The sequence below is a fragment of the Sylvia atricapilla genome, chromosome 6 (genome assembly GCF_009819655.1).
Source record: "Sylvia atricapilla isolate bSylAtr1 chromosome 6, bSylAtr1.pri, whole genome shotgun sequence".
Classification (NCBI taxonomy): Eukaryota; Metazoa; Chordata; class Aves; order Passeriformes; family Sylviidae; genus Sylvia; species Sylvia atricapilla.
In genome coordinates, this window is record NC_089145.1 from 9628394 (window position 1) to 9649086 (window position 20693).

The following is a 20693-nucleotide window of genomic DNA, read 5'->3' on the forward strand; positions in this document are numbered from 1 at the left end:
GAATAGAGCCCCCACCTATTTGTCCTCCCAGATTTGCTTGGCACGATGGAATGTGCCATCACATGCTTGTTCCAAGGAGTGACCAACATACCGAGCTGTCCCTGCCCCATTAACGATCAAAGCACACAAGCAAAACTCTTCCTGGATGGGCCCAAAAAAAAAAGCACAAACTTTTCCTGGTGTTTGCACCTGTCTTACACAAAGTTGTTCTGCCCACAGAAAAAATGACAGGCTCTAAAGGAAATATTGTAAAGTGGAATTTTAACCTGAATGTAGGTGATACAGCAAACAGGGTCACACAGGTTAATGCTGAGTCACAGCCTCTGTGCTTCACCTTCTTGGAGTGATCACCACAAACACAAAATATGAATTATAAAACATGGTAAGCCCTTTGCTGCCTCCCCACCACCCAGGTGAAAAACAAGGATCAGCAGAGAGTGTCAATACTTGCTGATAATGAAGCATGGGGTAAATATCCACATAGGATAACAAGAAATTTTGGGCTTGTTTCAGAGCGGAACCTGGTGGCTGCAACTGCTCAGAGCCCTGGCTGGCTGTCGGTCCCTGCCAGGGTCAGCTGGCACCAACCTGGACTTGCATTCTCACAAGGGCAGGACAGCTCTACTTTCAGTTTTCCCATCACAGATAAAATTGTCCATGAACTTTTGTGGGCTACTGCTGCTGCTGACTGCCCTGTGCTCCATGATGAAGGATGAAGCGTGGAAGCTTCAGACAACTCCTTCATCCCTAGTATTTCCAGGCTTTCAATGGGAATTGTCATTGTGTAGGTGTCCCGGATTCCATGGTGGCATCTCTTGATGCTGAGCTGGTACAAAAACCCAAAGTGAATCAGCTTCAGAGAATTTCCCTAACCAGGAGCTCCTTTCCAAACTGTTCCCACTGCTTGGAGAAGCAGGACACACATAGTGAAGCCACTGATGACATTTGCCAGACACACAATCGCTGGAGCTTTTAATTACGAGGCCCAGCCCTTCTGAAACAGGACAAGCAAGTTGGATGCAAACAGCATTAAAAATTTAGAGGAACACATATTTTGAGGAGCTGGGTTTGGGTGGTGTTTACTCGACAAGTCTTTGTTCTCAAGCCATCACAGGGGTGTCTGCCGCCAACCTGATTTAAAAGGCTGATCCCGAGAGGCAAGTCAGCCTCCTGGGATTTCCAAATTTGAGATACTGGGGGATAGGGTGTTATGGGTCCATGACTTTATGATGTCCCTCTGGAGTGGCCTGGTGCTCCAGTGAAGGAGGGAGGCCGAGGACATGCACTCAGCTGGTTCCACACCTGGGAGCCATGCCAGGAACCACCACCGTACCACAGGGTGATTCCCTCCTGCCAAACCATTCCATGATTCTCCAGTTGCCTCTGGCCCAGCCCACCCTGGCACCAGCTGTCAGGTGAGACAGCAGGGAAGGTGTAATAAGCTGTGCTGTGGTTTTCTTCCCTGCCCAGAGGAAAAGTTGCTGCATCTGCAGAGCAGTTAAGAGATTTGCTGCGGGGCACAGCAGCTCACAGTAGCCCTGTCTTCATTGGTAATGTGGAGCTGAATAGGAAGCAGTGCCTTAAAACACCATCCTGTCAACTCCTTGTTTGTATCCCAGGAAAGTTAGCCCAGCCCAGAAGTCCATCTGAAATACCCCAGTGATGCATTTCAGGGAGTAGGGATCTTCACAAAACCTTCTGGCTGCTGAGGCTCACCAGGCTCCAGCACAGCTGACATTCCCACTGCAGACCCCTTCTCCTGCCTGGTACGGCATGCATTCCCTAAATCCTGCTTTTCCTAGGGCTGGCCGTGTTTTCACAATATATTCCCTGGGATCCTGGCGAAGAGGGTGATGGGGCACTGGATGGGAGTGTCACACCGAGTATCGGTTCGTGTTCTCCCGCAGCAGGAGAGTTCATGGTCTTGTCAAACCCGAGCTGCCGAAATCGTGACTGTCAGGCAGGGAGCTGCTCTCCCCCTGCCCGCCCGCCTCACCCGGCCGCATTCCTCCCACAGGAACTCACCGGGGCGGCTCCTCCGTGCGGCGCCGGGATCCGTGCCAGGCCCTGCGCTGGGCATAAGCCCCTCAAAGAAGCCCACAGCAGCCGGGAACGCAGCAAATGTCAAGCTAAGGAGTTTGGGCTTCTCCCAGACCGCTGTCCTGAGGGGGAAGCTTTTCCTTGGTTTTTTTTCCCCAGGGCCAGCGACACGGGGTCTCGCTTCACATGTACATGTCAGGGGTGAAACACGCAGCGTGAGCATGGTGGGGAAGCCTGCAGCCACGTGCACTTCCAAAAAACACTCTCAAAAGCCTCAGTTTGGGGAGAGGAATGGCTAACCAGAAGGATCCCACCCTACCGTGGACACATTGGTCTGACCCAGCTGATATTTTCCCTGCCTTCCACTATCCCAGGTTGTTCCAAGCCCTGTCTAACCTGGCCTTGAACAATTCCAGGGACGGGGCAGCCACAGTTTTTCTGTGCCAGAGCCTCAGCATCCCCACAGGGAAGAATTTGTTCCCAGTATCCCATCTAACCTACTGTCTTTCATGGAAGAGCTGGGGCAAAACGAGGGGCTTTATGGCCACAAAATCCCAAGAAGCACAGTGCCACAGAGGGTTACCCCAAAGGGGGCTCTGCTCTGCACCCCTGATTTCTTTGAGGAATGTGAGAGAAAGGACGCTTTTCCTTCTCCCTCCATCTCCCAACACCTTTCTTTGCCGCAGACATCGGGACAGAGAGCAGGCAGGGGCGATGCTGAAGGAAAACAAGCCGCGAGCCAGCGCTGAGGAGAACCCTGAGCTGCACAAAAGGTGCCTTGTTCCCCCCATGAGGCGGTCGGGCAGCACGTCCCCTCCCTCACCGGAGATGGAAAACTGAGCTCCAAGCGCTCCTTCACCTCCCCTCGCCACCTTCAACCTTCCCATTGGGTACAAAATGTTCTCGGGAGCAAGAAACCCGAAGTTTAACACGTCCCCTCCTGGGCTCTTGGTCGCCTCGCCCGGGGAGTGGGCGAAGGCTGCAGCAGCCCCCGGCGCTCCCGGGGCCACCGGCTCTTGGTTATACAGTAACCTGTTGCTCCGGGTCCCAGCTCCACCTCTCGCTGCCTCCACATCCCTCCCCTCCTCTCTCCTCTGCCAAGGAACCTCTGTCACCTGCTCTCAGACAGCCAGGGCGAGCGGCACCGGGAGCAAAGGGCAGCGGGGAGCCACGGCATCGGGACCCCCAGGCCGGGGTGCCGGGTGGGCTCTGCCTCCCACTCTCCTTCAGCGTTCGGGGCATCGGGCTCACAGCCCGTGCAGGGAGGACAGGGAGCTTGACTGCTGGAGAATGGCAGCAGGATTTAACTAGGAGGGCACGGAAAACTGGGAGAGAACCCACGGGAGCTGAGCGAACTGCGAGAGACGACAGCGGATTCTCAGCACCGGTGAGTCCCTCTTTGCAAACCCTAAAACTTCATCCCCCTCGCCAGCTTTTATCCACTTCAAAAGCTTGTCTGATTCTGCTATGGAGGGAGCATGGCTGGGAGAACTATCAGTGTAGTTTTCTGTTGTTGTGGCTGGGAGAACTATCAGTGTAGTTTTCTGTTGTTTTAGTTAAAAAGGATGAAAAAACCGTACTTTTCCCAGCATTGTGTTTTCTGAGTTTGTTTCCCGTCCTGGTGATTCCCCACCGGGTGAGATCCAGTAGGTGGCACTTTCTTGGCAGCAAAATGTCCATTTGGCACAGAACGAGGCATTTTTTCTGTTCCTAATGAAGTCTGGATACGTAGTTTTGAGCAGCTGTTTGTTTGCAAACCTCGAGGTTTCCTCTTTTGGGGGCATGTGTAGAATTTCTGGCCCTTCCCCGCCGGGCCCCTCAAGGAGCCGCTGCTCTTGGTGGACGAGCTCTCTCTATCCCTCACCCTGGCAGGATTCGCCGCCCGATTTCAGCACGGAGGGAAGCTCGGAGCTGCCCTGTTCCCTCGCGTGACAGCTCTTCCTCCTGATGAGATTTCATTTACGTTAAGGAGTTGCAGCATTCCCGTCCCCTTTCTGTTATTTTCCTGGAAAATGCCGGTGCAAACTCCACTGAGGACAAGGCTCAGGGACAAACGATGTGACTGACATTATTTTCAAATACTGGAAATAACTGTGACACAGCACAGTAGTAAAATCCAGTGATTGCCCTGCTGTAATTAGGGCAACGGGAAGTTAACGCTTATGTTGCTGGGCTGCTCCAAAAGCAGGGATCAGATCCTTCGGTAGTTGCTTATCCAGGAGTGCCAGAACTTGGCTGGGATGTGCCCCTAAAAAGAACTTTTTCTGAGGTAAAGAAGTGACAGCAAGAGGCTCAGCCCCCAGCTGATACAGCAGGGACCCACGCAGGGTTTTGCCTGCAGATGCCGCAGGCAGCAGCGCATTCCTGGCACCGTTTTGCTCTGTGATTGGGTTTTCAGTTGATTAAGAAGAAAAATTAGTCCTTCACAGACAGAAAGGGCAGGCAGCAGTGCTGAATCAAGGAGCCCTTTAAAATAGGACTTTGAAGAGGGGCTTGGGATCCACTGTGGGAAGGTGTCTGTGAGAGGCAAAGTTCGTTGTTTAGCCATGTTTAAAACCAAGGCTTGAACTGGTGTTTGGGACAATACTACAGCTCAGTTCCACTGTGGTCAGGCCTGTGTTGTTCCTGCTGCTGGTTTCCACAGCTGAAGCTTTGGGAAGGAACTGGTGTTCTTCCAACTGTATCCAGCCCTCCAGGTGGTCTAGAGCAGGATCTACTCTGCTGTACTCAGCAAGGCAGGGTGGGTTTGTCATATAATCACAGAGCTTAGAGGAACAGGGGATGTTTTTGGGCACCCGAGGAAAAGTTTAGCAGCAGCATTGTTGAACTGGGTGTTGGTGAAGTCCCGGGAAGGGAGCAGCTGCGAGTGACGCCGGAGAATGGCCATGACGTGTGCACACTGCTCACATGGGGCCATGGAGCAGTTTGCCAACACAAGCTTTGAGTCCTTGGCTTTCTGCCCCTCTCCATCACCTCCAATGTCAGGGTGGGCATGGACACCATGAGAGAGAAGGGCAGCTTGCATCCTTATCAGCACCAGGAGGAAATGTCTTCTGAGCCATGGGATAGGTATCGCAGGGGCAGACAGAATGTGCCTTCAGTGCCCGCCTTTGCTGACTGTAAACCACTCACCAGCAGTCAGACAAAGCCCAGCCCTGAGCCTGAAATAGCCCTGCAGATCTGGGTCTTCACCGCCCAGCTCCCTTGGATGGTGTGATGGATTGAGGGTAGGACTAGATGATCTCAAAGGTCTGTTCCAACCACGATGATTCTGTGAGGGACATTGCAGAGCAGATGCTATCTATGGTGATGTCACAGCAGCCACCATCTTGTCAGGCTGTGACAAATTGTCATGTCTGTCTGCCTGAATTCATCCAAGGGCATAAAGAAACAGGGAAGGGTTGCACAGGAGGAATCCCAGTCTGCTTGCTCCACTCTGGTCACTCAACCAGGTTGTAGGTCCTGAGAGAAGACCCTGCTGGGGCATGGCTGCAGGGCCAAACCTGCCAGAGGTTTGTTGGCATCTGCCTCTGGATGAGATGGCTTGGAATGTGCTGGAAAACAAAATGCTTTTCATAGCGTCATGGGATCATTCTGGAAAAGAAAGATTCAGAAGAGACACTAATGCACTGTAGGACTCAGGAGGTTTCAGTCCTTGTGGCAAAAAAGAAAGGAGTGAAACAGGGAGAACAAATGCGTTGGCTTGTGTGGGCTTGAGAAACATCCATATGAAATAAATCCTGAGTGCGTAGGGGACTCTTGGAGTATTATTCCCAGAGGGTTGGATCCGGGGGTGCTGCTTTTGAGCACTTTCCATCACACTTGGCTTTCTCCCTTCCGTGCCATAGTCTTTCTGAAGTGCTGGGTCAGGACAAGTTTGTGGTTTTGAAGAAGACCTAGTGTCTTTGTCCCTGAATTGGGCTGATCTGTCTTTGAATGGCTCATGAGTCCTTTCCACAAGTGCAGTCAGCAATGCTGCCCTTCCCTCCAGGGTGGACAGGAATGCAACGGCCTTTAGCCTGCAACTTTGGTGTCATTGACAATAAAACAATCACCATTGGAAAATTCTTGAGCCTAGCCTAGTGACCCCCAAGCAGAAGTGCCAAGTAAAGTCCACAGACTTCCTGGAGCAACAGGGATGACCTCCTGAACTCTGCTGGAGCTTTACCAGCAGCGCAGTGTCTGCCTGGCATGGCAGCTCCCATGGAGCACCGGCAGATCCAGCAGCACTTGCCTCTGCCAGCACGGCCTCCTGAACCACCTGTTTGGCCAAGGTGCAGCAGGTGTCCAGAAATGTACCCACCTGCCTGCCCAAGTCGTATTCGCATTTCCCACTCCAAGGGAGGGGCAGGGTGGTACCTCCAGAAACGCCCCCTGCTCATCTGACCACATTGTAGGAGAGCCCTTGCACTGTCAGAAATGGTGCCAGGCATAGTTCAACACCTGAGAGGTGCAAGAGACAAGATCCAAGGAGGCCTGAGAGCACAGTTTGGCTCTGGATCTCCACCTGCCCACAAGACCATAGTCAGGAATGCAGCAGAGCAGAAGGATTTTTGTGGAGCGGGGAGCCTGTGAACAGTATCTCTGTCTGCTTGCAGTGGGTTGAAGCTGAGGGGAAAATATGTTGTCACCCATCCCTAAAATATTTAGGTGTTTAGAGGAAAAGGAAGGGGATCCAGGGAGAGGTGCTCCCACATGGATATAGCCACCTCTGCACACAGGTGAAGGTTTGTCTTTTCCCAAGGCAGCGAGAACTTTCCTTTCTCCTGGGGTGGCGACAGTACCGCCTCCAAAATTGAAATGCACGATGCCAGAGGGGTAACTAAAAAAGTCCTGGCACTTTACTTCCTGGTAATCCAGATAAATTAGGAAGAATTGCAATTAAGAAGGGAGGAAAGGGTGTGTAGCTGAGCTCGACCGGTTTGGGGATATTTCCCATTCACCTAAACTGCAATTCCTCAGGAGAGCCCAGCCCTTGTTCCCATTCCCCAAGTGCTCCCAAGGGCGTTACTGCAACGTGCTCACTGCCACTGAGGATCTGCCGAGGAACAGAACAAAAGCTTCCAACCCCTGGGAAGAAGTGGGGAGTCACAGGCTCTGCCTGTTCAGCTGCTCTGGGACAAGGACTGAAGTGCCCAGACAAGCTGCTGGGGCCCTGATTTGACTGGAAGCATCAAGTGAATCCTGGAGGTGCCTGTTGGTGCAGGCACAGTGGGATCAGGGAACACTCACAAGGCAAAAGGCTGATGGCAGAGGCTGGGCTGCTCCAGCCTGCCTAGCATGGAGCTAGATCCTGCCTGGGATGCTCCCTGCCCTTACATCCATCCTTGCCTTCAAAGGAGGTCCAAATCAACCCCTCTCACCAGCACCTCCCACAAAGGTTCTTCTTGTCCTGCCAAGACAGGCAAACACATCTCACATGTGAGAAATCCTCATCTCCAGTGCCAGGGGCACATTTCCCCCATCCATTCCATACTTGGGGTTTCACCTGTTGAGGCATTAGTCCACCTATTCACCTCTCCTTTCCCACTCCCTGGACACTGCCACAGCTTCTAGCAGCAATTTCAGCTAAGAATGGAGGAGCTGAACACCCTTGGAGCGATGGGACAGGATTTTGCAACAGCTTTGGCTGTTGTGATGGGCAGGTGTGGCAGAAATGAGCCCTCATGGCTCATGGGCCTCCAGCCCAGCCTTGCCTCAGGTGAAGGCAGAACTTTCCATGGCTGGTGGAACAGGAACACTTCACATTTGTGGGCTGAGGTCTTTCAGCACTGCCTTGGAATAGGACAGCAAATTCTTTCCTATTTTTGGTTTTTGGGGGCACTGACCCTCAAAAGCTTTCATCATTTGAATTTAAGTTTAGTCCTTCCTTTTTCTTTTTCCCTTTCTCTGTCTTATCAGTCTCAACCTGTCCAGATTTATATCCTACAGAGGTAAAGTGCAGCCCATCTGAATGGCAATAAACCAAAGTTCACGCACCGCAGCTGATTCAGAAAGTGAAATAGTGCTGCTGGTGGGATGGTGATTAGGATCAGGTTGAGTCAACACCACCCTCCCCCAGACTGTTTACATCTAGCTTCCTTGTCTCTCAAGATGGACAGAAGTGGGAATCATCTGGGAGGTGAGAATCTCTTCATGCTTTACAAGTGTCGGCTGCTGGAACTAGAGCTGACTCCTAAAATCATGGATGGCTCCAGATTCCCTCACCAGCAAATACAAAGTGAATCCCAAACCTGACCCACTTCACTGTGGTGGACATGCCAGCAGCTTGTTCCTAGTCTGTCACACATTCCTGATTGCCACCATCAGGACTGCCTTGGGTCAATCCTCATCCCACCACTGCTGCCAGCCAGAGCTGTGACTTGTGGACACCAGCTCTTCCAAGTCCTCCAAACTCCTCTGTGCCCTTTTCACAAGGGCATAGAGTGACAGGATGAGGAGGAATGGCCTTAAGCTGAAGGAGGGTGGCTTCTCATTAAATACTGGGAAGAAATTCAGGTTGCCCAGAGAAGCTGTCCCTGCCCCATCCTTGGAAGTGTTCCAAGGCCAGACTGGACAAGGCTTGAAGCAACCTGGTCTAGTGGAAGGGAGGGACAAGGCATGGTCCCTGTCCATGACAGGGAAATTGAATTTTTTCTGACCCAAACTATTCAATTTATGACATTATGATAAGTCAGATTTGAGGCTTTCAGTGGTGACTCTGTGGAGGCAAAGCAGACACTTCGCTGTTGGTGCTGACATAAACACAGAGGTGTCCATTTGCCTGAGCCTGAGACAATCCTTTCATCAGTAAATTCACTTCATAAAAACACCAGGGAGAGGAGAAGAGAGAAAGGTAATTGCACCCACAACATCCCTTAATAAATCATAGGTTGGAGCCTACTCTCATTCCTGACACTGCTGCCTCTTAATTATAGCTGTGTTCAGCTGAGTAGACAGAGGAGGAGAGCTGGGCTCTATGCAGAAGGGAGCACTAATTAAAACCTCTTTTCTCTGGGAAGATATTAATGTCTTCCTCAGGGGCAGAAGCAAATGGCCTTGTCCATGGCCATTCCCGCGGGTTAACCTGTAACTCTGACTTTCACACAGCCAGGCAGTTTGTCCTGTTTTCGGTGCCTGGTGCTCTCAGCATTGCTTCTGGGTTGAGATATGGGACTTTCAAAAGTCCTTGAAAAAGGAAGAGGAATAACATGTACCCAGGCAGCCTGTGCAGGTGGGGAGCTAAGGCTGGGGTAGTAGGGGTGGCTCCTCAGTCCAGGTACACACCACAAAAGGGTTTTGCACACTATCCCTTGATATGTGACACAGGCAGGATTTCTGAAATGAAGAGGGTATCCTAGCCTGCACCCAAACAAATCCTCTGATTGGAGTCATGTGGACTTTAACAGGCATCCATGAGAAGAGAGTCCATGCCCTCAGGCTGGTGGGGGAAGGAGTCTTGTACCACCAGGCACCTGCACATCAGCATCTCTGCCTGATCTCCTGATGGGTTTGAGACTTGGTCATGCAGGCCGGCACATTCCTGATTCACCTCTTTTTCCAGCTCAGGAGATCAGAAACCCTGCCAAACTGCGGGAGGGGAGTGGTACATCTGAGCCATGGAAATGATGGTTTGAACCACTGAAGTCAAAGGGCTGATTCTATGATTCTGCCTATTTATTCTGTTTCCATGATTGTCAAAGAGAGTAAGTCAGGCACCTCCCCATAGCAGGAACCCAACTGGTGAAGGGCGGCTCTAGTCCAGCATCCAGGTACGTGCTCACTCCAACCTGGCATTCAAGCCAGAGTCAAAACACAAGGAAAATATTGGGTTGGATTTCACCACCACCCCCCCCTTTTTTTTTTTTTTTTTTTTGCAACAGAAGGTGCAGGGTAGGAAAGTAAAAGTAGAATGAAAGGCTCTCAGGGACAACTTCAAGACTGTCAGGTTTTCTGTGAGTTACTGCTGCTTGGAAAATAAGTTGATAAAGTTTCAGTAGCTTAAAAAAAAAACAGAAAAGCTGTGCCTTTGTCAGAGAAGCTGCTGCATAGAGCGAGGCAGGAGCAGGTTCAACAGGAAAAATGGAGAGCGAATGTACCAGAGCTGTGCTCATTGCTGGTCTCTTCCAGAAGGAGCAGGTAACACCCAAGGTGTGGTTAAGCCATCAGCTACCCGAGCAATCTCTTGACAAGGAAGCACCTCTTGCCACTGCTGTGTCTGCTCTGAGCTTAAAAATAAACCAGGAACAGCCCTTGTATCTGTGACTTCAGCCCTGAAACTTCCAGTGCTCCTCAGCTTGGGAGAGGGACACTGAGGTGGTGCTCTCCTTGAGATCTGTGATGTAGCCTGTGGCACAGAGATGGAGAGTGAGGGAACAGCTGCTTCCTGCTGACAGAGCTGGGGGGCATCCCATGAAACCAGCAGCTGCTGAGTGCAGCAGGAACAAAAGGAGGCGGCTGAGAACACCGTGCAGAGCCAAGCACAGAGCATCTTGCCACAGGCCATTCAAGATGTCCAAAATTTGCATAGCTTGGCCAAATGCAGTTGGAAAAAATTCGGGGATGGAAAATGGTACCAGGAGCTCTTCACTCCCACTGCTGGAGGCTGGAAAAATTTGCAGAGAGGCTTCCTGTGCTCCTGTCCTGTTCCTGGCTTCTCCAGGTATCTGTGAGTGTTGAAGCTGTGTGTGGCCCCAACCTGCCACCAAGCAGAACTGAGGGCAGGTGATGGGAGGGGTGATGGACCACCCCACATCAAGGCAGCTGTCCCTGGCTCCTCTGAGCCAAGGGCAGGATGGAAGGGAGGAGAGGAGCTCTGGCCTCAGTGACTACTCAGTGGAAGGAAATGTTGTACAGGTTTAGTCCCAGCCCAGGAAGGGAGGCCTGAAACCAGCCAAGCAGCCAAAGCCCTGGCCCAGCCACGTGCAAACTAGACCAGACAGGTCTCAGAAACATCTGCTCCACACCTGGCACGAGCCTGGAGACACTCCTGCTCCCTGAGCCTGTCTCCCTGCCTGCCAACACCTGGTGAGCAAACAGTCAGAGGTGAGAAGGATGATGTGAAGCAGGGAAAGGTCACGGGGGAGATCTGGGCTGCCACCATCCTCAGCAGTCCCTGGTATTTTCCCAGAGCTGCCTCCAACATGATCTGCCCTTGCCAAGTGCCTGTGGCTGCCAGGATGCTGCTCACAGAGGCCATGCTCTGCTCCAGCACTGCATGGATGATGGGCACACAGATCCTTCTCTTGGAATCCTGTCCTGACAGCTCAGGCTAAAGGAGGACTTGGGTAGCTCATGACATACCTGAGCATCCAAAAGCTCAGCAGTAGGCTCCCAGGACAAGATTCAGGAACACCTGGCTGGGAAGCACCAGGTACAGTCCTTTGTCCTTCTCAAACTACAGGTATTCTGTGCTCTCAGGGCCACCTGCCCCTCCCTTCAGAATGACCTTCCCAGAATATGCCAGGTTCTCCAACGTGCATGTTTAGGCACAACTCTGCTTCTGCCAGCCTTTCTCTGCTCCAGAGGGGATGCATAAACCTGTGGCTCATTTAAGGATCAGACCCTAATGACAGTCAGGCCAGCAAGGAGAGTTCAGTGGTTTTAAACCCAGGTAAGCACCACCTGGCTCCCCGCTGGCTGCAGGAGCATCCACGTGGTCTGTGTTGGCCCCACTGCATGTGGACAGCCCTGATCCTTCCACACACACCTTGCCCACCTGGCATAAAAGGGCCTTCTTGCTGCTTTCCCCTTTTCCTTTGAGGATTAGAGGGTTATCCAGGCCAGAAGGTACCTCAGGAGGTCTCCAGTCCAACCTCAAGCAGGGTCAGCTCTGAAATCACAACAGGCTGCACAGTTCACTCCTGCTGTTCTTGAAAATCTCCAAGAATGAGTCGGCACAACCTCTTGGGCAAACCTGCTCCACAGTGCTGGGGTTCCCACAGCAGAAACCCTGTCCTTCATGTGCCTTGCACAGCTTTAGCCTTTTGGAACTAGAAATCTCCATGTCAAGACCCTGTGGGCACACAGGGGTGGCCGGGGAAGCTTTTCCTCTTTAAGGTGCTACAGGAAACTAATTTTTCCCCTTCCCAGCCCTGGAATCAGTCTGGTTCCTCCTAGCCCAGCTCAGACTCCCATCCCAGCCTCTGCATGGACCAATTGTGCTTTTTCCTCCTTGCCCTTGCAAGAAATTAATTTTTTTTTTTTTTTTGTGGCAAGATTGTTAAAACATTTCTGCACCGCAAGATTAGAAACTGCCATTTGAATTATTTTGATAAACCCAGCCTCACACATCCTTCTATTCTGTACAAAACAAAGGGCAAAAAAAATGAGGTTTATTTTGGTTTTGGAATGATCTCTCCTGGGATTTTTTGGTTACTGGGTAACTGGATGTTCAGGCTGAAAAGCCCTTTTGTGGTCTCATCCACATCTTCACTGAAAGCCCAAACACTGGAAATCAACCCAGTGATTTCCTGTGACTGTACATCTTGTCTCTGAGAAACAGAGCAGGGCATCCTTCAGCTGGGTGTGAGCATTTTGAAGCAGAACATGTTTTGTACTGTCAATGAATATTATGGTTCCTATAGGGACTCTGTGAAAATCCAAAAGTCTCAATATTTTGCATGTAAAACAAATCAATGGTGGACAGCAGAAGTCCTTTTGCATGAATGCCCATTTCTGCCTTTCAGAGGTGAATGGGAAGGGATAAACCACCTTTTTTTTTTTTCCATTTAAAATTGTATCTACCATGATAATATATATGAAAATACCAACTACACAAGGAAAAAGCTACATTAGACTACTACCAAAAAAGCTCAAGTGTGGTTTTCAACCCAAAAGCTGACCTGAGCCCCACCACGTCTCCAGGAGCCACCACTGAGCTGGTTAAACTGGTGTCAGGCTGTTTTCCTGCAGTGACACTCAGAGCCGATTTCCCATGTGCCAAGTTTTAGCTCAAATGAATTGTTACAAATAGCCAAAAATACCCGGACAGGATATGAGTAGGAAGCACACAATAGGATGGGAAGAGATAGCAACGAATGTTGTCATGATTAGCTTAAAAAGGCTGGAAAAGCCTTAAATATCAAATGGGATTTTTAAGAGATGAGTCTCCTCCCTCAAATCTTCTGCCCCACCCTCCCAGCAAAAAGCCCAGGATGAGTTTTACAGCAGGAAATGAAAAGTACTGGTGCTTCCCAAGCCTCTATTGCTATGGGCAGAGATTTGGAACAGGAGCAGAGTGGAATAGCTCCTCACTGCTGTAGGCAGAGGAAGATGATTGCAGCCCTCTCCCTTTCTTTGGGGAAAGATGGGATGCTGTGACCTTCTTACATAGGCAGAAAAGGATTTTTAGTTCAGATTGACCAATTACTTTGTGCAGATTTATCAATCCTCATCTAACCTCAGAGACTTTGAGCTGACATTGCTGGAGACAAACTGAAGCTAAACATGGCCCCAAAGTGTCTCTCAGCCTAATAACAGCTTTTCACTGATAGAGAAAAAGCTCTTGGCACACTAACTTCCCTGCTACATGCCTGAATTTCTGCCAGGGAAGTGAATCAGCATTTCAGGGAGTGACCAAAAATGCCTTTCCTTTAGGAGGAGGTGGTGGAAAGGTCCCTTGGATCTCAGCAGCTCTGTCTTGTTCATGAACCAGTCAGTATGGAGGAGTGCACTGACAAACAAGACTCCCTCTTTCTCCTCCTGAAGGGATGAGGAACCAGCCACACCCCTCAGCTTTGCTTGGTGCATTTCAGCCCAGTTTGGGCCAGCAGTAGCCAGGCAAGGATGGTCAGGTGTATCACACTCTGCCTGGGGCTGAAGGTTGGGAATTACTGTGGAAAATGAATCTGCCTGCCAAATTCGTCTGTTAGGGGTAAGGAAGCAGGAATGCTGAGGCTGGCTTGTAGGGATTGCACAGGATTGACGTGAGAAGGGCACCATGCACATTACAGCAATCATTTAATGGAAATTCAAGACACTTGAGTGATTAGCTCAAACAGCAAGGCCAACCTGTCCGCTACCTGTACACCCACACCTAGTGAGAAATGACTGATCCCCACCAGACAAACTAGGACCACCCAGGGGATATCAGCGCGGTCCCTGTTGGGCCAGGCAGTTCTGAAGCTGGTTTTGTTTGAAGAAGAGGTTTTGTTGTGGGTGCTTTGCATAAACAGAGCACCACTTTCCAGCATGGACGTGACAGTCCTGAGCTTTGTGCCTGGAAATCCCACTTTGACAAACACCACTTTGCTGTGCTTCTCTCCATTAGAACCATGATATTACTCTGGGAAGCAGCAGGGACACAACAGGAACCCTCACAACTGCTCCCAGCTTTAGCCCATCCTCACAGATCCTGGCATGGTTTGGGTTGGAAGGGACCTGAAAGCCCATCCAGTTCCACCCCCTGCCATGGGCAGGGACACCTTCCCTTGGACCAGGTTGCTCCAAGCCCCATCCAACCTGGCCTTAGACACTTCCAGGGATGGGCAGTCTGCAACCCCCACTGGTGCCAGCCTTTCACCAGGTCTCCCAGCTGTCCCACAGATGCCTTCAAGCTTGGAAAAACCATCAGAGAAATATTCCAGCTCTACCAGAGGTGCACATGAGAAACAGCTCTGAGAGCTGGTGCCTGCAGCCAGGAACACGAGCACAAAGCCAGTTTTAGGATTTTGGTGTTTTGCCTGAACACAGAGGCAATTCAGTGCCCTCCTCCAGGCTGGGCTCAGCCGTTACCCATCCTGCTCTGGAATATGACACACACAAGCAGAGTCACTCCCTATTTTTACTGGCCTGATCTCTGAGTCCTGATTTTTACACATAAAGAAAAATCTTCTCTTTCATCTACAGTGTGAAATCCTTCCCATGTCTAAAAATCACAGCTTTAAACCCCTTACTGCTGGTGATCCAGTGCCCAGAGTACAGCACCAGGCTAGGAAAAGAGAGAAATCTGGGGGGTTGTGGGGTGAATAAGGATGCAGGGCAGAGAAACCTTCAGCATGACAACGATGAGCGCATTCTTCAGTAAACTTTTTGGATACCAAGGCATGTTACACCCGCAGGTCGTGGCAGCACTGGAGCCATGCAGCCTTTCCCTTGCATCCTGCCCAGACAGTCCCATGGCCAGCTCCAGCCTCCCACAGCTCCTTGGCTCCAACCTCCCAGAAGCTGGGTGGTGCTAGGGACAGGATTAGCTCACAGAAGGTGTGGGCACAAAACAAAAACAGGACAGAGGGGAAAAAGCTACAAAATTCCTCACAAAACTCGTGTCTTCCCAGGAAGCTGAGGGAACACATAATGCTGGTTTTTCTTCCTGGGGAGTACAAGTGACTCACATGACACTTTCTCCCAGTCAGGTAGTTTTGAAATGGGGTCTTTAATTTAAACCATTTAATGAGGTTTTATGTAAGGAATGCTCATTCATCTCCCTCCATCTTTCCAAAAGCATCCATTAATATTTCATGTGCTGTTTCTGGGCCTGACTCTCTAGCTTTCTAAACTGCAGCCCAAGCATGGGTAATGCTCACCTTGGAACCCCTGGCAAGACACACAGCAAGCTCAAACCTGCTCCCTGTTTTCCTTCCACCCAGCTCCTGCAGAATTCCTCTAACAGAGAGGAAAGGTGCAAATCCAGGAGCTGTCACTCGGCACCAGGACTCTGCAAACAAATCTTTCTGAGGGGTAGTGAAGCCAGCTTCCAGTTTTTTCCCAAGATCTTGGAGACTGTGGCTGTTTGTGCATTTTCCCAGGGTATTTATAGAGCAGGGTGCTGTCCAGACTTGCTTTTGGTTGTAGTTCTGGGAGGAAGGTTTTAGTTTCTGGCAGGAATATAAAAGCTCCTCATTTTTGGTTCAGATCTTTCCTTTCCTGCTCCAACCTGTGGGCACCAAGGGCCTCCAGTGTGACTGGACTCCAGACTGGGACCTAAATTAAGGTCTGTTTGTGGATCTCCATGGACACATTCTGTCTGTAGGTAGTTAATGAATCTCCCATCAGGAATCTGTAAATATTGGCACTTTTGCTCTGTACTGCCAGTTTGTGTTTCTGAGCTCGCAAGGCTCCATTTCAGCCCCTTGGAGACCAACAGTAAATCCAGATGAGATTCAAAGGGGGGGGTCAGGGTCCACCAAAGCTGGTACAGGGGTGGCTGTAGGTCTGAGAGGCCTCAGCCCAAATGAGCTGCTGCCACTTCTGTTCTTCTGGCTGAAGAACACTTGGTTCCTCTCTGCTCAGACCTGTTGGGCTGGGTTATATTTATCCAGGTGCTCGTCTTCTGGAGAATCCCCACAATGTGAACAATTTGATGTGCAGAGCGGGGAGTGTTTCCTTCAGACCCCTTGCAGGTTGTACCTGGGGACTGCCTCTGCTGGAACGTAGCACATGCTACACACACCCTGGAGCTCCACACACACGCTCCCCCCTTCCATAAGCTTATGTCTTTCCAAAGGGATTCATGATCCCAAGTGGCTCCACCACTGTAAAGGTAACTTGAAAGGGTGGAAGAAAAAAAAAATCAGAGGACTTGCCACTTTCCCAAACCTGGGGTGCTGTAAAGGCATCTCAAACAACACAGGTAACAATGGGGACTCCTATGGCCACCAGGCTCTTCAGGTAGTGTCATCTGGATGTGTTCCTCTTTCCAAAGGAGGAATCACCACCATTAAAAGAGGGTGGTCAAGTTCTGACTTGGTCCTGCTGAACAACCAAGACCTGATTTGCAAAAACAGTTTTTGGAAATTTTGGATGGGACAAGATCCTGGCTTGCTTCTCCAAGGAGAAACAACAACCTGTTCTTCTGTTTGGCTGTCAGCCTCTCTGCTCTGGATTTGCATTTCCTGATGCTTTCTGACTAACCCAAAGATTATTTTTATTTATGAATGCATGTTGCTGGCAGAGACCCTGAGTTTCTTCTGGTGAGCCCTGAAGCTATCTTTACAGGCAGGTTCAGAAAAGCAACTAAAAGCAGAAGGGTGGTTCCAGGAGGCTGGACCAGCAGACCACAGACCCATGTGAAGTTCTCAAGTCAACCACAGGCTCCGGGGGTCCTCCCTCTCACAATCATTTTGAGATATCTAAGCCAGTTTGTGTGAATTTAGGGATTCTTGGTGTCTCATGAGGAGCCCTGAGCACACATATCCCAGTGCCTCACTAGTGCCCCATACCTGTTTTGTTAATGGATTGATGTGGGATTATGGCCTTCCCTACCTGCCACCTCCTTCCATACCATCAGAGAGGGTAGGATGGATTGTGGCAACTGGTGGGATACTCCCAGGGGGTGGAGGAGCTGTCTGGAGCAGGACCAGTGCAGGACACACTCACCACAGTGCCTGTGCTCCCTTTGCTCTCCTGTGAGCCCTAGCAGCCCAAGCTTTACAGCAGAGCCCATCAAACAGCTTTCTCCAGTGTGCCATTCCTGTAGGAAAACACCCAGTAGCCCTAACAGACAGTGCTTTGTGGGCCTGGGAAGTCTAGGAGATAACATCATGAGGTGGCCAGCTCATGTTTCTCCCTGACGCTTTATGTTACTCCCAAGGCTGCAGCCAATCCAGCATTTCTGCCTGCCCATCCCCCTGGCATGGGATACACACACTGAACGCAGGGTTACACTGGACCCCTCACCCCAGGCAAGATCCCAGGGAGTGTTTCCTTCCCAGGGATCTCACCAGTGCCCAAGCCCCACCACCTCTCAGTGCAGAGACTCCCTGCAGCATGGCTGATGGGGAATTCGGAAGTCCTGCTGCCCCAGGCAGATTTCAGTGGGATGACTGATGGAAACAAAGACAAGGTTTGTTAGAACTGGGTTAGAACATGCTTGGAAAAACTTGCTATTACTCCAAGGTCGCTTAGCTTAAGGTTTTTGGGGATTTTGCCATGTTTTTCTACTGTTCCAGCAAAAACTGTTCCGTTTTGACCAGCATAAGTCCATACTGCTACAATCAGATCCTTATATTCTCTGATACCAACAAACTCAGTCTCAGTCTTAAAGGTCTTAGACCCATGAAGAGAAAAACCCACAAACACTAGATGCTGCTGTTATTAATGGCGATGATAATAATAATAGTCCTAAAAACCCCACTAGTATTTCACATTTGCACATTGCCCAATCTTTATCCAAATCCAGAATTTTTTGTGTCCTTTCCACGCCCAATAAGAAGTCTGACCACAGCAGATAAGGGAGAACTATACCTAATAAAAATGAAGTACAACAATAGCAGAGATCAGCCCAGAGAGGAGAAAGAGATATTACTCTTTCCCTGCACAAAGTGCTTCTCCACCCTCGGAGAAGAGGGATCAATGTCACAGCTCCCTCTTCAAAGAGACTCAGAGAAAGCCAAAACAATGCATGGCTAGCTTCCATTTGCTATAAAAGTACAGAAATGTGGTGCAGACAATGCCAGGCTCCCGTCATGGCTCCGTGTGTCTTGGGAAGGATATTTGACCTCCAAGGATAAGACCAGCAGGAAAGTCAGGGAGTGGGATTTCCTGTGCTTTAAAGTACAACATGTCTTCACCCACCTTGATGGCTTTCAGCACTAATTTGTGCTGGCCTCCCTAAATCCCTCTGGAACCTCCTGGCCTGGGCCAGATCAAGGTGCCAGGCTTTAGCCACGCAGTTTAACTTCCCTGTAGTTGCTCCAGCAGCAGCAGACTGGATTTGAGCCTGGTTTAGCTCCTGGAGTCCATATCTCATTCCACACCATGCTCATGTGCAAGGCTCAGCTGCCTTGCTTGGTGACCCATGCAGAGACACTGCCCTGCACCAGCAAAAGGGTAGGTGATGGTCTTGAAATTGGCTTTCATTAGGCTGAGTCAAAGGTGACACCTGCACAGCCACAAATTGCATGGTGACACTTGTGTCTCGCCTCCCTTCCTACGCTCCTCCCGCTGGGGAAGGAGGAGGCAGCAGCCACACCTGCTGGGAGATAAGGGGAAGATCAGAACCCTCTAATCAGGGCAGGGAGAAGACAACATCTGGCTGAGACTGCAGACTGTGGGAGCTCTTAAGGATGCTCCCAAGGGGAGAGAGAACCTAGGGAAGGCCAGCCCACAGCTTCATCTCTCTCATCTTTGGTTCTGTCCACATTTCATGTGAAGTGCTCTTAGCCCTCCTTCACCTTTCACAAGCCCAGCTGCCTCTTGATTTAGCAGATTCAATAAAAGACTCCAACCCCTTAGGAGTCTTTTAGGAACTTAGGAACATGCCCTTCCCCCTTGCAGTCTTCCAGTTCAGATTGAATTAATATCCGGCAATTAACGCTGAATTAAAAGCTTTGGCATGAGGCTCCATCCTGGTTTCACTTGGCCAGCACCACACCACACCCTCGCTGTGACCAACACAAGGCCGAGCACAGCCATGGCCTGAATGCAGCAGAGAGAGCTGAGCAAAGGGCAGATAGGAAAATAGCAGGAATAAACAAAGAAAAGGGAGCCCAGCATGATAAGGACCTGCTGACTTGGCAGGTGTGTGCACTGCTTCCAGTTTCATGGGCTCTTGGGACACAGGCACACATCCAGGCTAACTTATCATTTGAGGAGCCCAGCTGATCCCATCAGTACTTTATTAACCACCATAAGATGAAGAATTCAGGGCTCGTCCTGCTTCACCCATGAAGCCAGACTGCTCTGCCAGTGCCATGAAGTCTGCACCTCTGGCAGCCACCTTGGGTTGCATCAGATGGGCTCCTCACGGAGCAGATCCCAGAGGTTTATTTTTTGGACACAGCTTAGGAAGGAGAAATTAGAACCAGAGTGACCTTAGCTGGATCCCTCGTCCTTCACAGCTGGGGCTGGGACCAGGTCTGAGCTCCATGGGCCAAACCTGGTGACACATTCCTGCTGGAGTAACCTGGATTTCAGAACATTAGGACATGGCCCTGGGGCAGTAAGAGAAAGGGAGCCAGAAATATGACACTAACATGCAGAAACACTCCCAGCTATCGTCAGCTGTAGGACTCAAATGATTGGGTGGTGCAGAGTAAACAGCAGAGCGGGGTTTTTAAGAGCCCAAGTTCTCTTTTCCAGGTATCTCATGCTAATGCACAAAGAGATCCAGGAGATAGGAACAGTTTGAGGACTGTAAAAGGAAACCAGTAGACAGCTATTAACAGAGGAAAAATTCACAGGTACCCAAGCTTGGACACAGGGATGGGTTTTATTACACTCAGAGGGGTTGGCAGACCACCAAGTTTCTATTCTAATGTGGATATGAATTTATATCTCTTATAGGTGTGAGAACGGATTTCAGTATCAACTGCAAAAGAAACAAAAAAGGGGGAATTTAACCTACTAGCTATTAAAATGCAATTGAGAGTCCTTTCTCAAGCAGTGTCTCCGTACTGAGTGTGTTACTGTGACAGAAAACAAGCTGCAAGTTGTAAGGCCGAGCCCAAAACATGCTGGGGTTCTCCATGCAGCCTGTGTACAGCCAAGTACTTCACTGGCATCCCCATAAATGCATCCCTCTGACATCCCACTGACAGTTCTGATAAGATCAGTGAGAAAACTGTCTCTACCCTCACCTCAGGGTGAAGCACACAGAGCAAAATACCACAAGTGTTCCAGTGCAAGGAATAAATACGGACATGTAAGGAATCTAGGGCAGCCCTGCTGATGATACAACAAGCCCTGCAGCAAATAGTCAGCTCCAGAGGGGAAATCCCAGGTGTCAGGGATGA

At 50.3% G+C, this 20693-nt stretch overlaps 1 protein-coding gene across 1 annotated transcript in view; it reads left to right on the forward strand.

Annotated features, from left to right (window-relative positions):
- Positions 1-3118: 3118 nt before the first annotated feature.
- The window catches only part of LOC136362278 (epidermal growth factor receptor kinase substrate 8-like protein 2), a 46229-nt gene continuing 28654 nt past the window's right edge, over positions 3119-20693 (forward strand). Inside the window, exon 1 of the mRNA XM_066320658.1 lies at positions 3119-3427. The gene's annotated coding sequence lies outside the window, so the exon portion shown is untranslated. The remainder of the gene's footprint in view (positions 3428-20693) is intronic.